The 13,115-nt window shown below is 37.0% G+C and overlaps 1 protein-coding gene across 2 annotated transcripts in view; it reads left to right on the forward strand.

Moving 5' to 3' along the window:
• The window catches only part of Lsamp (limbic system associated membrane protein), a 635,169-nt gene that overhangs the window by 329,423 nt on the left and 292,631 nt on the right, over window positions 1-13,115 (forward strand). The gene's annotated exons all lie outside the window — the stretch shown is intronic.

A 13,115-nucleotide genomic window follows, 5' to 3' on the forward strand; every position in this document is an offset into this window, starting at 1 on the left:
CTTTGTCCTACTTAGCTCCTTTGTGTTATTTAAAAACCAGTGTTTAAGGGATAAAATAATATGATAGAAGGAGTTAGTATCTAATGAAAAGTTGTTAATCTCCTCTGAGCATCTTGGCATAATATTAGATTTTCTCTACATGGACAAAGACTGTAAGTGCCTGAGAAGAACATAAAATGAATGTCTGTTCTGCTTTTGTTATTGGCTCGCTGGATTTTTTTTTTTTTTTTTAGCATAGCCTTAAGCAGATTTTCATCTAACAACATCAGGCTCCCAGAAACATCCTTTACTATACAATAGAGACTGTTCTGCACTGTTTCTTGCTTGGGGCTAATAGGATGAGCTGTTTTGCATTGAATATGTATCTTTTGATCTTGCTTTATGTTCCTCTGACCATTTTGTTGCTAAGAGATGATAATTAGGAGAAGTCAGTAAGTGAAAACAGCCAAGAAGGTTTGAAACTTAAGAGACTAGACTTTATGGACAGTAGTCACACCGAGTTCTAGGGGTAGAGGGATAGAGGTCTCTCTAAAACTCAGTGATGGAGAAAAAAAATCAATTGAAGCTCCTTAAGAGAAAACATATTATCTAGCGACAGAGTAAATATAGTAACTAATAGAAGAAGCTAGATACTCTAATTTTGACTGATTTCCTAAAATTTATATTTCTAAAATTTTTATCTTAGGTCATTTATTTTTCTTTTTAAAGCAGGGCCTCACTATGTAGCCGTGGCTATCCTGGAACTTATTATGTAAATCAGACTGCTTTCAAACTCATACAGATAAGCTTGTCTCTGCCTCCCAAACACTGACATTAAAAGCATGTGTCTATGCCCATCCTAAACAAGGGATGGTATCATTGGGACCTAACAGTGTTAGTTACATTCTTCAACAAGAAGAATATAGGAATCTCCATAGTGCAACTTCCATCAGATACTCATCACGGATGAACTGGAGCTTCACAATGATGCGGTTGCTTTGGGCTCACCATGCTTCTATAAGTAACACATCAGAAAGAATCTACAAGTAATTCCACTGAAAATCATTGGTTCACTCACTTGGAATTTGAGAGAACTATTCCTCTGGTCAGTTGATGATGAGCATATAACAGAACCAAGGATACGTTTGGTGTGAACAATTAGATGTAGTTGGTTTTGTGTAAGCAAAGCATGCAAATGAGATTCAGCATCTATTCGTGGTGCGTCCACAGGAGAACTCTACCTATATGGTATGTGGCAGTATGCTACGGTGCTGGTTGCATGGGTTTTCTTATGGGTTATAAAACATAACTAAGGTTGAGTCAACTGCAGATGGAGTGTTCATCTGGGGACTCTTAGTGTGGCTGTTTCTTTCTGTGTGCTATGCAGTGGCAGGCCTACTTTATCAAGAAATCTCCCGTTTAAGTACTGGACTCCCTCACAGTGGTTGAAGGCCTGAAGGAGACAAGATCATGGCTAAGTCATTGAAGTGATTGAATGACCACTACTATGTTTAATAAACCATTAATCTAAGGCCAAGAGAGCTGCCCAAAGGGAACTTGCTTTTGTGCAGGAAGAATTCTGATAAGAAAAGGGCCTGTGAGTATGTCTTCTTTTAACTTCTGCATTTGCCTGAAAAACTAAAAACATGAACAACAGTACATACAGGAAATAATTTACAAGTTACTTTTGCAATTGCTTGCTGGCATGACACATTGTCACCTGACTATGTAATCTAAGAAGCCTCACCATCCATAACCAGGAAACTAGAACTTCAGCAAACCACTCTGAAGGCGTGAAGTCCAGAAAAGTCAAACTATAAATGCTGGCACAAGTCCAAAGTGGAAGGCAAAAAAATTAATCTCTTGTAAGTTCAAAGACAGATAGAGAATTCATTGGTTTCCCCGTCCCCAACTCCATTGAGAGTATGGACAGATTGGATAAGGCTCATCTATACTGTAGAGGACAATCTTCCTTAGTCAGTTCACCAGTTCACTTCTTTACCTCATCCAGAAACATCCTCACAGACATCCCCCAGAATAATATGCAACCAAGTATCAGGAGACTAGACTGGTTAGCCGGGTGAAACAGTTACATAAACTGAATCTCAGTCTAGGTCTCAAAAAGTGTTGGTCAATCCTGACTGCCGATTCAGACAACAACCAGATAGCTCAGATTGCTTTATAAATAATTGCTAACTTCACAGTGAAATGAAGTGGAGGAAGAAAAATCTCATATATTGTATGAAAACAAATTAACCTGTTTTACTAGAGATGAGCAGGGAAAAAAGATGCTTAACACCCAGTCTTAAAGGCACTGTAAACTCAAAAGGTAGGCTTTTTGTTGTGAGAGGTGTTTAGTCCTGACAAGTCCTTTTAGTCTTTGAGTCCTGAAAGGACATTTAAATGTGTGTTAAAACATGTTTACTTGAAGTCTTAAAAAGAGTCCATTAGGATAACAGACACTGGAAAAGAAGCATCAAGGTTCCTAGAAAAGTCTGCCTAACTCAAGGGTTGGAAAATATGGTTTTATTCTCTACTATACTTTCAGCAATTCATAGCATTCCAAAATCCTCACTGAGCACTTTTGAACCTACTAACATACTATGCATGGTAACACATGCAATAATCCCAGCAGCTGGGAGATAGAGGCAGGTGGGTCATGAGTTTGAAGCCAGTCTAAGGCACATAGTCAGATCCAGTCTCTAAAAACAAAACAAAACAAAACCCACTTATCTTGGTGAAACTGTTGTTGTATACCATTTATGCATCATAAAAAAAAAGTAGCTGGGCGGTGGTGGCACACGCCTTTAATCCTAGCACTCGGGAGGCAGAGGCAGGCTGATCTCTGTGAGTTCGAGGCCAGCCTGGTCTACAAGAGCTAGTTCCAAGACAGGAGCCAAAAAGCTACGGAGAAACCCTGTCTCGGAAAAAATCCAAAAAAAAAAAAAAAAGAAAAGAAAAAAGAAAAAATAAAGAAAGAAAGAAAGAAAGAAAGAAAGAAAGAAAGAAAGAAAGAAAAGAAATGAAAAAAAAGTATCATCAGTTTTATTTTTTGGAGCAAACGTAAGTAGACAAAATGATAACAGTATATAAAGGGAAATGAAGCATGAATTTTGATTTTAAAATGTGTCGTCACTGTATGCACACCTTTAAAATCACCTGGAATAGTAAGCTTCTTCCACTTTCAAGACTATATCAGGAAAAGAGTATCCCCAAGAATGTAAGATAAGAGGTGAAAGATTCTCGATCTATTTATCCACCCATTGAATAATTATCCAGTGACCTTTTTTGTAGACATTTTGTCAGCTGATAGAGATACAAAAGAATGAGGAGAATGGGTGTTAACATATTAAAATCGTGATGAATGGGAAACAAACAAAAAGTTCCAAGAATGAAAATGCTAGCATAAGCTGGATATGGTTAATGAAGGGGTGGTGCTTCACAAGGAAGAGAATGTCTAAAATGGATTTTGTACAGTAAGCAGGACTTGTGAAAGAATGTAACAAATGCTTCACAGAAAATGAACAACCAGCTTTGGAACTGTGTAACTGGAGCCTGAATAAAAAAAAGAAGTTCCAGTTGTCAGGGTCAGACTGAAATACATGCAAATAAAGGCAATGCTAACTGGACACAGTTAGGTGTGTGTGTGTGTGTGTCTGTGTGTGTGTCTGTGTGTGTGTGTCTGTGTGTACCTATGTGTGTCTGTGTATGTGTGTATGTACATACAAACATAAACATAAAAAAGAAGTCATAAATTTAAAAAGGATTATCTAGGAGCATCACAACTATAGGTGAGGAGGAGAAATGGGGAAAATAAATGGTAGAGAATATAGTACTCAGGTATCTAAACCTTAATATAAATAACTAACCAAAAAAAGTTCATATCAAGTCAGGAGTATAATGCTGAGGACTCAGGCTAAAGGGACCATGCAGATTTATGTTTGGGTGAGTTATTTTAACATTAATAGATAAAAAGGTGAGAAATATTGAAACAAGAGGACTATATGGTTAACCTTACATAGGTCTCTTTTTTTTTTTTTTTACAAAAGATGGACACAGCAGTTGTGAGTTGAGAATGTTGAGCCATAGGCTAGAACAACATCCATAAGAGCTCTGCAGTGGTGTTAGAAAAAGTGCGACTCATCAATATTAAAATGGATAATGGAAAGCAGAGGTCAGTGTTAGGAACAAAAGTATTAAATAACAATTGATGTGATGTGGCAGAGAACGAGCAAGCAAAGCTAACTGCATGCCTATAAAATTAGGATCAGAGACGAATCTGTTAACTGAAATCTCACAATTTAGGAGAGGGGAGCAGAATGTAAGCTTCAGCTCAGATGCTTAATATTGAGGCGCCTTCAGATATCAACTTGAAGCAGCTGGTGGCCTTGTTTTAGATTCCAATGTTGCAGTATAGTGAACACTTCAATACTAACGAAGTCAAAAGGATATTAAACTATTAATATACTCCTTGAGGCCTGAAAAGAGGAAAAGTACAACCCTATGGGGCTGGACAGAGAAAGAGGAGACAAGAATGGAAATTGAGAAGTGTAAGAAGGGGCAGGGAGAAACAAGGACATTAAAGGTATGTGGTAAAAGCTTTGGAGATATAGATAAGATAGATACTCCAGGCTATTGGATTTGGTGACTAGTGCATAACATCCTTCTGAGAGTGATCTTCATGGAGCCAAAGAGATGTGACTTGCTCTCAAGGAAGAATGGACATTATCAACCGGTCAAACGTAGTTTATGCAGCTGACTACATACTAAATTTCTCAGTGCCAGATGAAGGAAGTGTTGACTACAGTGGTATTAATCCAGAAGAGAGAGAGGAAGGTTGGCAAACAATGTGGCCCTGATCTCCACTGGCTTCTATCTTCTCATTGAACAGCCTTATTGGAGAGTCACTAGGAGAGAAGATGCCTTTCTGCCAACATGGACCAACAGAGTCAGAGTTGGAATATAAGTGCCCTCGGGCTTAAAAGATAGTTCTTTTGAGTTATAGGGCTTCTTTGTGGACCATCACCTTGAACACCCACAGCTCTCTCTTGAACTGAGATGGCTCTGATATTTTAGAGTTAGATTATTTGGTGGATGTTACGCAAGAGGCAGTGGCCTCTGACTTCCTCTCACTGTCAAATCCGGATGTGAGGAGTCTCTCTTCACCTCCATCACCCTACCAGGGTCAGTGCTTTATGCTTTTGGTCATTGGAGTTGCTTCTATTATTCTGCCCCTTAAGCAGGATGAGTTCATTACAAGAGTTCTCTCTCACGGGCTTTCATTCAAACTCACCTCTCCTTGCTTTGATCCCAACTCTTTCAGCAACTTCTAAAGCTCCTTTTGATCCCCTGGCTCCAACTCCTATTCACAACCTGCCTGTTGATCAGTTCAGGACTGACATACTTTCAGAAAAAGGTTTAGATGAGGGGAAAAAAGCATTCTGGGGAGAAAAAAAAACATGATGAAAGGAGAAAACACACACACACATACACACAATAGATCGTTGCTCAGGGTGAAGACCTTCTCACATCAGTCCTTTACAAAATAATACTGTGGAGAAAAAATAATAATAATAATTTGGAGACAGGAAATGCAGAAGTTGAGGTGGCATGGAAAGTAGGTGATGGAAAATCATCACGTATGTCGGACAAATTCTTAGGATTACTATTCTCCACGTGAGAGGTGCTGTTGTGATTTATATGCATTCGTCAGTGATCTATCAGCTTCCTGACAGCTGGAGGAGGGGAGCACTACATTTCCTTCACCTATGATGGATCTGTTTGATAATATCTCCACCAGTTTGCAGCAGCTGGAGTCCCCTATTTCACACCTGTATCCACAAAATATGTTTTTAAAAGTAAAGACTTCTTTGGATCTTTACATTTTCTGCCTTTACTTTTTATCTCTTTTCCTTCTACTTGTGAAGGCAAAGGAGAGAGAAGGGCTCTCTGCTAGCAGTAGCCTTGATAAGCTGTCTCATTCCTGAGTCATTTATTTGCATACTTATTTCCTATGTGCTAACTCCATAATGGCATGCATGCTGTAGCTATTAATTGTCATGTCTTGCCACAATTTGATCTGAATTATATCTAAATGCATGTAATGCAATGATGACTCATATTATAATGTGGTTCTGCTCCAATAGCAGTATTTGCATAATGCTGGATATGATAAGACTATAAAGTAAGAGGCTGGGTTTTCAAGTGAGTCTTCTGCAGAACCGTCTTCTGACTTTATAGGCATGCCTCATACATCAGAATGCTCATCCAAAGGGCCTCATAATTCATTGTAAGCACTTTTCTTTCTCCCTACTGCTGCAATGAGATAAAGAGTAGCCCTACATGGTAGAGACCTTATTATTTTTCCTTTTAGAACTTAGCATATTTTTGATATTTATTTTGCAATGACTCATAAGGTAACAGAATTTTCTCCAAATAGCTGTGGAATTGTTTTTAATTGTTCAGTGCATGAAGATTTTAAGTACACATGAGAGGCAGATCCCAAGACTAATTTTCTTCTTGCACTCTGGGAAGGAATGGGCCCTGTCCATAGAACATGGTAGTTCTATGACATACAACAAAGACACACAGGGCAGCTTCATTAGCCCAGGATGAGCTCCAGCTATGCCAGCAGATCTCTGCAGACCACAAACCACACAGCATAAGCCAACTGTCATTCTCTATTCTTGCTGTCCTGGAGGAAAGCTATGTTTTAGCTTTGCCATTTATAGAACACATTGTACTGGGCAGAGACTGGGAAAATTTTAATGTCTGAGCTACCCAGAAACAAGCATTCCAAAAGATCATTTTACACTGTGGTAGCTTGAATGAGATGCCCTTCATTGTCACCAGCATTTGAATGTTTGACTCCCAGGTCGTAGTCCTGTATAGGGAAGCTTAGGAGGTATGGCCTTGCTGGAGAAAGGATGTCACTGGAGCAGGTTTGGAGAGCTTAAAGGCTTGTCAGTTTGTCCTCTCTGCTTCATATCTGGTGTTGGAGATGTAAGCTGTATCTGCTCCCATGCTTGGGACTTGCTGCAAGGTTTCCCCTTCATGACTGTAATAAGCCCCAAATGAACCCGTCCTTCTCTAATTGCCATGGTCAGGGCGCTTTATCACAGGAGCAGAAAGGTCATCAAGGCATTCAGATTGCAGTAATGGCATCAAAACCTCTCTTCTTTTCCACATAAGTTGTATTGGTTTTGAGGGTAATGTTGGTAACCAGAGGAGATATGCAAGGAATAAAATGGGAGCAAACAGGTCCCTAAAAGAGTTTTGCAAAGTTTTCTACCAGGGAACAAGGACTAAGCAAATCACCATTTTCCCAGTTGCTTGGTGTAGCTCAACAATTGAGTTAACACTGAAGTAGTATTCAAAGTTCAAGTTTAAGAAGAATATTGGAATAAGAATCATCAAGCTATTTCAAAGCACACTAAGTACTCTTAATGCATTGCTCATTTACTGATGAAAAGCATCTAACTAGCCAGTTATTACACCTGGCCTAAAGAAAAACAACACTGGTGCTCTTCAGTGATATGGGATGCCTTGACCAGGTGCTGTGCTCTTTTTAAAAGTTCATCATTTTTTTCTTATTTGTGTGTGTGTTTCTGTGTCTGCATGTGTGTGTGTGTATGTGCACACATGTGAATGCAGGTGATTGATAAGTTAATATCATGCTGAAGCGGAAGTTACAGGTCATTATGGACTGCTAGGAGCTGAACTTGGGTCCTCTGCAAGAGCAGGGGCTGACATTAAACATAAGAACATCTTTCCAGTCCATCTGCTTCTATGCTTAAAGTTAACCTACAGAGTGGTAATCAGTACATCTCTAAGTCTGTTTTTCTAACCAGGAGAGAAAAAAAATTATGTTCCATTTTTTCAGTCTTATAATATCACAATATGATATTTTTGAGAATATATTGATATTGAAACATTCTAAGCATGTTATGTTGTTATAAGAGGCATGACTGAGAAATTTGGGAGTTTGAGTCCAACCCACTGAAATAAAAAAATCCTTACAATAGCTACAAAAACCTGGATCTTGTGAATGGTTTGTGTCTCCCAGCATCTCAGAAAGTATGCTTGCTTTATATTGTTGTCCATTAAGGAAGCAATAGCACTATGTGCAAAAAGCAATTAATGTGTATAACTTAAGTAAAGATCTCATTACTGTTAAACTCTCACACCCTTCTCTACTAACACTACCATCTGGAAGTAAGCAAGTTGATGAGGTGAAAGTTCTTGTGGTAAAGGTAGGTGAGCGCTGTTAAGGATCAACAGTCAACCCCAAAGTTCCTTTTCTATTTTCTGAGTCTGATGTTATAAAATGATAATGAATCTAAACCAAGAAAATTCGTATCTATAGCTTTCTTGAATTTAGTAGTCATCTAATTAGGTGTTTTTAAAATGTGTTTCCATAGTTCTTAGACTTCAATATTCTTTAAATAATGCTATAAAACCAGATTAAGGTCTTCGAGTCCAAATTGTCTTGAATATTTTCATGATAGTTTATTCCATCTTCTGCTTGAAATCTTCCTTATCCTATGCTTTAATGCTGGTAATATATAGCATCACTTCCCAGACCAATTATCTTTCCTTCTAGAGTGAAATGACTCTATGATAGTTTTCCTTTTTCATTAAGGGTTTTATCTGTAGGACTGAAGTTAAGCATGAACAGTGTCAATGGAGGGAGAACACATTCTAGAAGTGTTCTTTCCAATTCACATCTTGTATCTTTCCACTAGCATGGGTGGGGGGGGCATGTGTATCACAGAAATGTTTCCTTAATGAGTAAAAAAATCAATTGCTGGTGAAAAAAAAGGGGGAATTCTTATACAGTGCTATTAAGAATGCAAATTAGTCTGCTTATTGGGCCTAAAAAGCTGAAAAGACTTCTCCTATAAGACCTAGTCAGGCATTTCTTGGGTATTTACATGAAAGGCTTTAAGTCAGCATACCACATAGATAGAAAAACATCCATGTTTATTACAGCAAAATTACAATGGCATGTAATGGAATTAGTGTATCTGTCAATAGATAAATGGTTTAAAATGATATCATTTTTGTTCATCCATAAAAAGTTTTGCAATTGTATTGTTGGCAAAGAAATTGATGCAGTGGAGATTGTCATAGGAAATGATGTAACCTGGACTCAGAAAGACAGATATCACACATTTTCTTTCATTTGGGAACCCTAGATTTTACATAGGCACATAAAATCGAGCGTATGTATATGCCATGAAAGAAGTGAACTGTCTTCTTTAAATAAGGGGGAGAAGAGAGGGAGCTTCAGGAAGGGAAAGAGGGAAAAGAGAAAAATGTTAATGGAAATATGATAACAGTCGAGGAAGTATGAAAATATCTTTATGAAGTCCATTACTGTGTTATAATGAATAAATGCCAATAAAAATTAAAAATTATTCCTCCACTAAAAATAGAAGCAGTTTTACCCAAAATCAAAATGAGTTGTTTTTTTTTTCCTTATCCTGGTTGCTGTTGATATTGTTTTCTATAAGAGTGAAACACTAAGGAGGAATAGTTTCTCAAAACTTAAACTAGAAGCAAAACAAGTTAGATCCTTTCCTTTCACTATCAACAATGCAAAGAGTCTAACATTATATAGTCATGAATAAAGCATCATAAGCATGTGCCTCATTCTTATTTTAATACAAGTTACCTTAAATTGACACATAGAAACAGCACTTATTTCTTGGGTACAGTAAGAAACATCAGCTCATGTATATAGTGTGGAAGGTCAGATCAAAACAAATGGCATAACTTTTGCCTTAGAGATATAAACTTTCTGTGTGTAAGATCATTTAAAATCTCATTTACTTGTTTTTTAAAATATTGTATAACTATTAAATTATAAGCAAAGAATCACTCTCTCATTTCATTGCCTTTGCCATGAACTTCACATATCATTTAGAGAATTTTCTGATACTAAATACTTGATATGAAAAACCTAAAAAAAATGTCATTGCACTGAAGATATTTACCTTCTAATTCTAGGTATTTGAGTCAAAGATAAAGACCTAATCCAGGTTCCTCACCCTTGCCTCTGTCAATATTCTGCATAACACATAACTTTTTGTATGGATATTGCCCTGAATATTCAAGTATGTATATCAACACACCTGATAACTCCCAGCAAAATACCAGCAGCAAAGATTCCCTTCTCAGTTGTAATAAAAAGCTGTTGCCACATATTACCAATGTCACCTGTGGACATGAATTGCATCTATTTAGAACCACTCCTCTGTCATTTCTTAAGAAATAACTTCTTTGTGTAAATGAAATCTCAATTTCCTTATCCATTCTTTGGTTGAGGTGCATATAGGTTGTTTCCAAGTTCTGGCTATGACAAGCAATGCTGCTATGAACATAGTTGAGCACATGTCCTTGTGGTATGATTGAGAAACCTTTGGCTATATACCCAAAAGTGGTATTACTGGGTCTTGAGGAAGGTTGTTTCCTAATTTTCTGAGAAATTGCCATACTGATATCCAAATGGGTGTACTATTTGCACTACCCCCAACAATAGTAATTTAAATAGTAAATTAAATTCAGAGTAGTTGTTCTACAAATCTGAAAGTGTCTACTGAGTATATGATGTTTATAATCCTCAATCACTGTATCTCTTCAGTGATTTATAAGGTCTTTATTAAACATATGAGCTTAAGTAACTGGAGTCCGATGTTGAATATGAGGATGTTGTAGTTAGTAGGACCCAAGGAAAAGGACTGGATACTGACTTGAAGAGATTTTCTAGAGAAGGAACATCCTATGGCCTCAGCTTCCAACCACAAATCCCATCTAAAGCGTAAGGACAGTCTCTAAGTCTCTCTTTATTCCTGACCTCATAGTTCATTTTTAAAATGAAATATTCCTTCTCAACCCCAAAATTATTTGCAATGTCATGATCTCATTGATGAAACATCCCATTGAAATGAAAAATTCATAAAAGGAAAGATTTTAAAAATAGTTTTCACACTTTCTGTTTTAATCTGGGATAACTTGGGAGATAAAGTCATCATGTATATATTCTGAACTACAGTGGTGTCCTGTATGCAAAGAGCATTTAAATGTCAATAATTCACTGTAATCACACTATGGTGGTACAGCTCCAACATCTTAATTGACTCTGCTTCCCTGCCTAACACACAGTTAAGCCAACCTTGTTCCTAGATGCAAACCCACGATACTTGTTGTCAAGTCAGTGAATGATGGATATGCGTTTATACCAGCAGTCTCATTTCTGCACAGCCAGGTGGTGTGTGATTACTCAGTAGCTGATTCCTTTAATCGACAGAGTTATGCAAATTAAGATTAATACTTGGGCTTTTAGCATCTTTTTCTTATGTGTACAGTTTACAATTTAAATTAGCTTTCACCTTAGATCAAGATTTTCAAAATTAAAAATTAAATTAGTTCTAGAAGAGCATTTGCTCAGTTTTTGTTAGAAAAACTGTCATCACATTGTGGAGGGATTGTTTTCCAGTCTACAAAGAATGCATTTGCTTGCGATCTTTTGAATAAATAAAATGAGATCTTAAAGATTCAGCAAATGAAATAGTTATTCATTATTTTCTTGTTTTGTGTTTGTTTTTTTTTTTCAAATAATAGGGTAAGCCAGTAAAATATGTGACAGGATTTTAACACACCTTTCACTTGTTTGCAAGGAAGAGGGAAATTTGAAAAGTAAAGAAGAATGAGCCTAAACTAAAAGTAAGATGTTCTGTAGATTGCCATGACAATAATGCATTGTTCACATAATGCTTTGTTGCTGTCAGTGCATTTATGTAAGTTTGGCAGGTCTGCTGAAATAATCAACTGCTTCTTTAGGTAAGATAGATCGGAATACTTTCCGAAGATAATTTGGAATAATGATGTGTGTGATTTTCAACTTTTCCATGGAGAAAAATTGCTAAAATGCCAGAAGATCTTAAGAACCCGACATGGCATGTCTACATGATGCTGATAAGAAAATTGGCCCAAGATATTTGTGGATTTTATAGGGCTTGGGATGGGGCATGGAACATAGCAGTCACATGAACTTTGTTTCTCTTTGTGAACATGCTAATTGGCATACAAAGTGTTTCCAAAATGCTTATTGTATTTGAGATTTGCTTTGGAAAATGTCCAGATAAATAATCGAAAATATTGTATTTATTAAATTGAGAAAAAAATATATATATATATACACACACACATACACACACACCTATATAATGAACAAATTTGGGGTTCATTTGCTTTGTATTTATTTTAAAATAAATTGAAATATAATTATATCACTTCTGCCCATCCTTTCCTTCCCTCCAGCCCTCCCACATCCTGTTCTTCCAGATGTTCGTAAACCTCCAACTCCACTTAAAAATGACAGTTTTTTATTATTATTCCATGTATGCAAATTTATGAACATATAAATAGAACTTTCTGAATTCTTTTAGTGAGGGCTGAAATTTATCAATTTATCAATTTAGTAGCAGGCTCTTGAACTGGATAACCAATTAGAGGTTTATCTCTGGGAAAAGCTAATTTGCCCTATTTCAGTAATCGTTAGCTGCCTATAGTTCTTTGTCTCAGTGTGGGACGCAGTGTGATTCCCCACTGAACTGTTAGCACGTCTATTGATTTGTCATTGTTCAGATTTTGCCTAGGAAGCAGCACTGTTGAGGAATTACGGTCAGGTTCCCATGTTGTTGAATTATTATGGAGGTCTTTCTTGTTATTGCTGGAAGACACAATCTCATAGCAGACTTACTGGTCTTCTGGCTCTTATAATCTTTCTGTTCTCTCTTCAACAATGTTCTCTGAGCCGTAGGTGCAGGATTTTTGTTGTAAATGTATCCACTGTGACTAGGATCACCACATTCTATTTATCTTTGCAATATGATAAACATGACACAGCCATTTTGGGGGCTACAGGACACTTGGAGTACTTCTCTATGATATAGTAAGTCTGCTTATTGGTGTTTTGAGTTATCCATATGACAAAAGTACAAGGGACATGTGCTTTGAGATTTAAAATATATTTTCACAGGTTCATTTCCAAGCTTTCAAATAGAAAAGAACACAAAATCACTGTCTACATTCTATAAGTCTATTAATGGTGCCAACAACACACTCTCATT

Source organism: Chionomys nivalis, chromosome 3 (genome assembly GCF_950005125.1).
Source record: "Chionomys nivalis chromosome 3, mChiNiv1.1, whole genome shotgun sequence".
NCBI classification, from domain to species: domain Eukaryota; kingdom Metazoa; phylum Chordata; class Mammalia; order Rodentia; family Cricetidae; genus Chionomys; species Chionomys nivalis.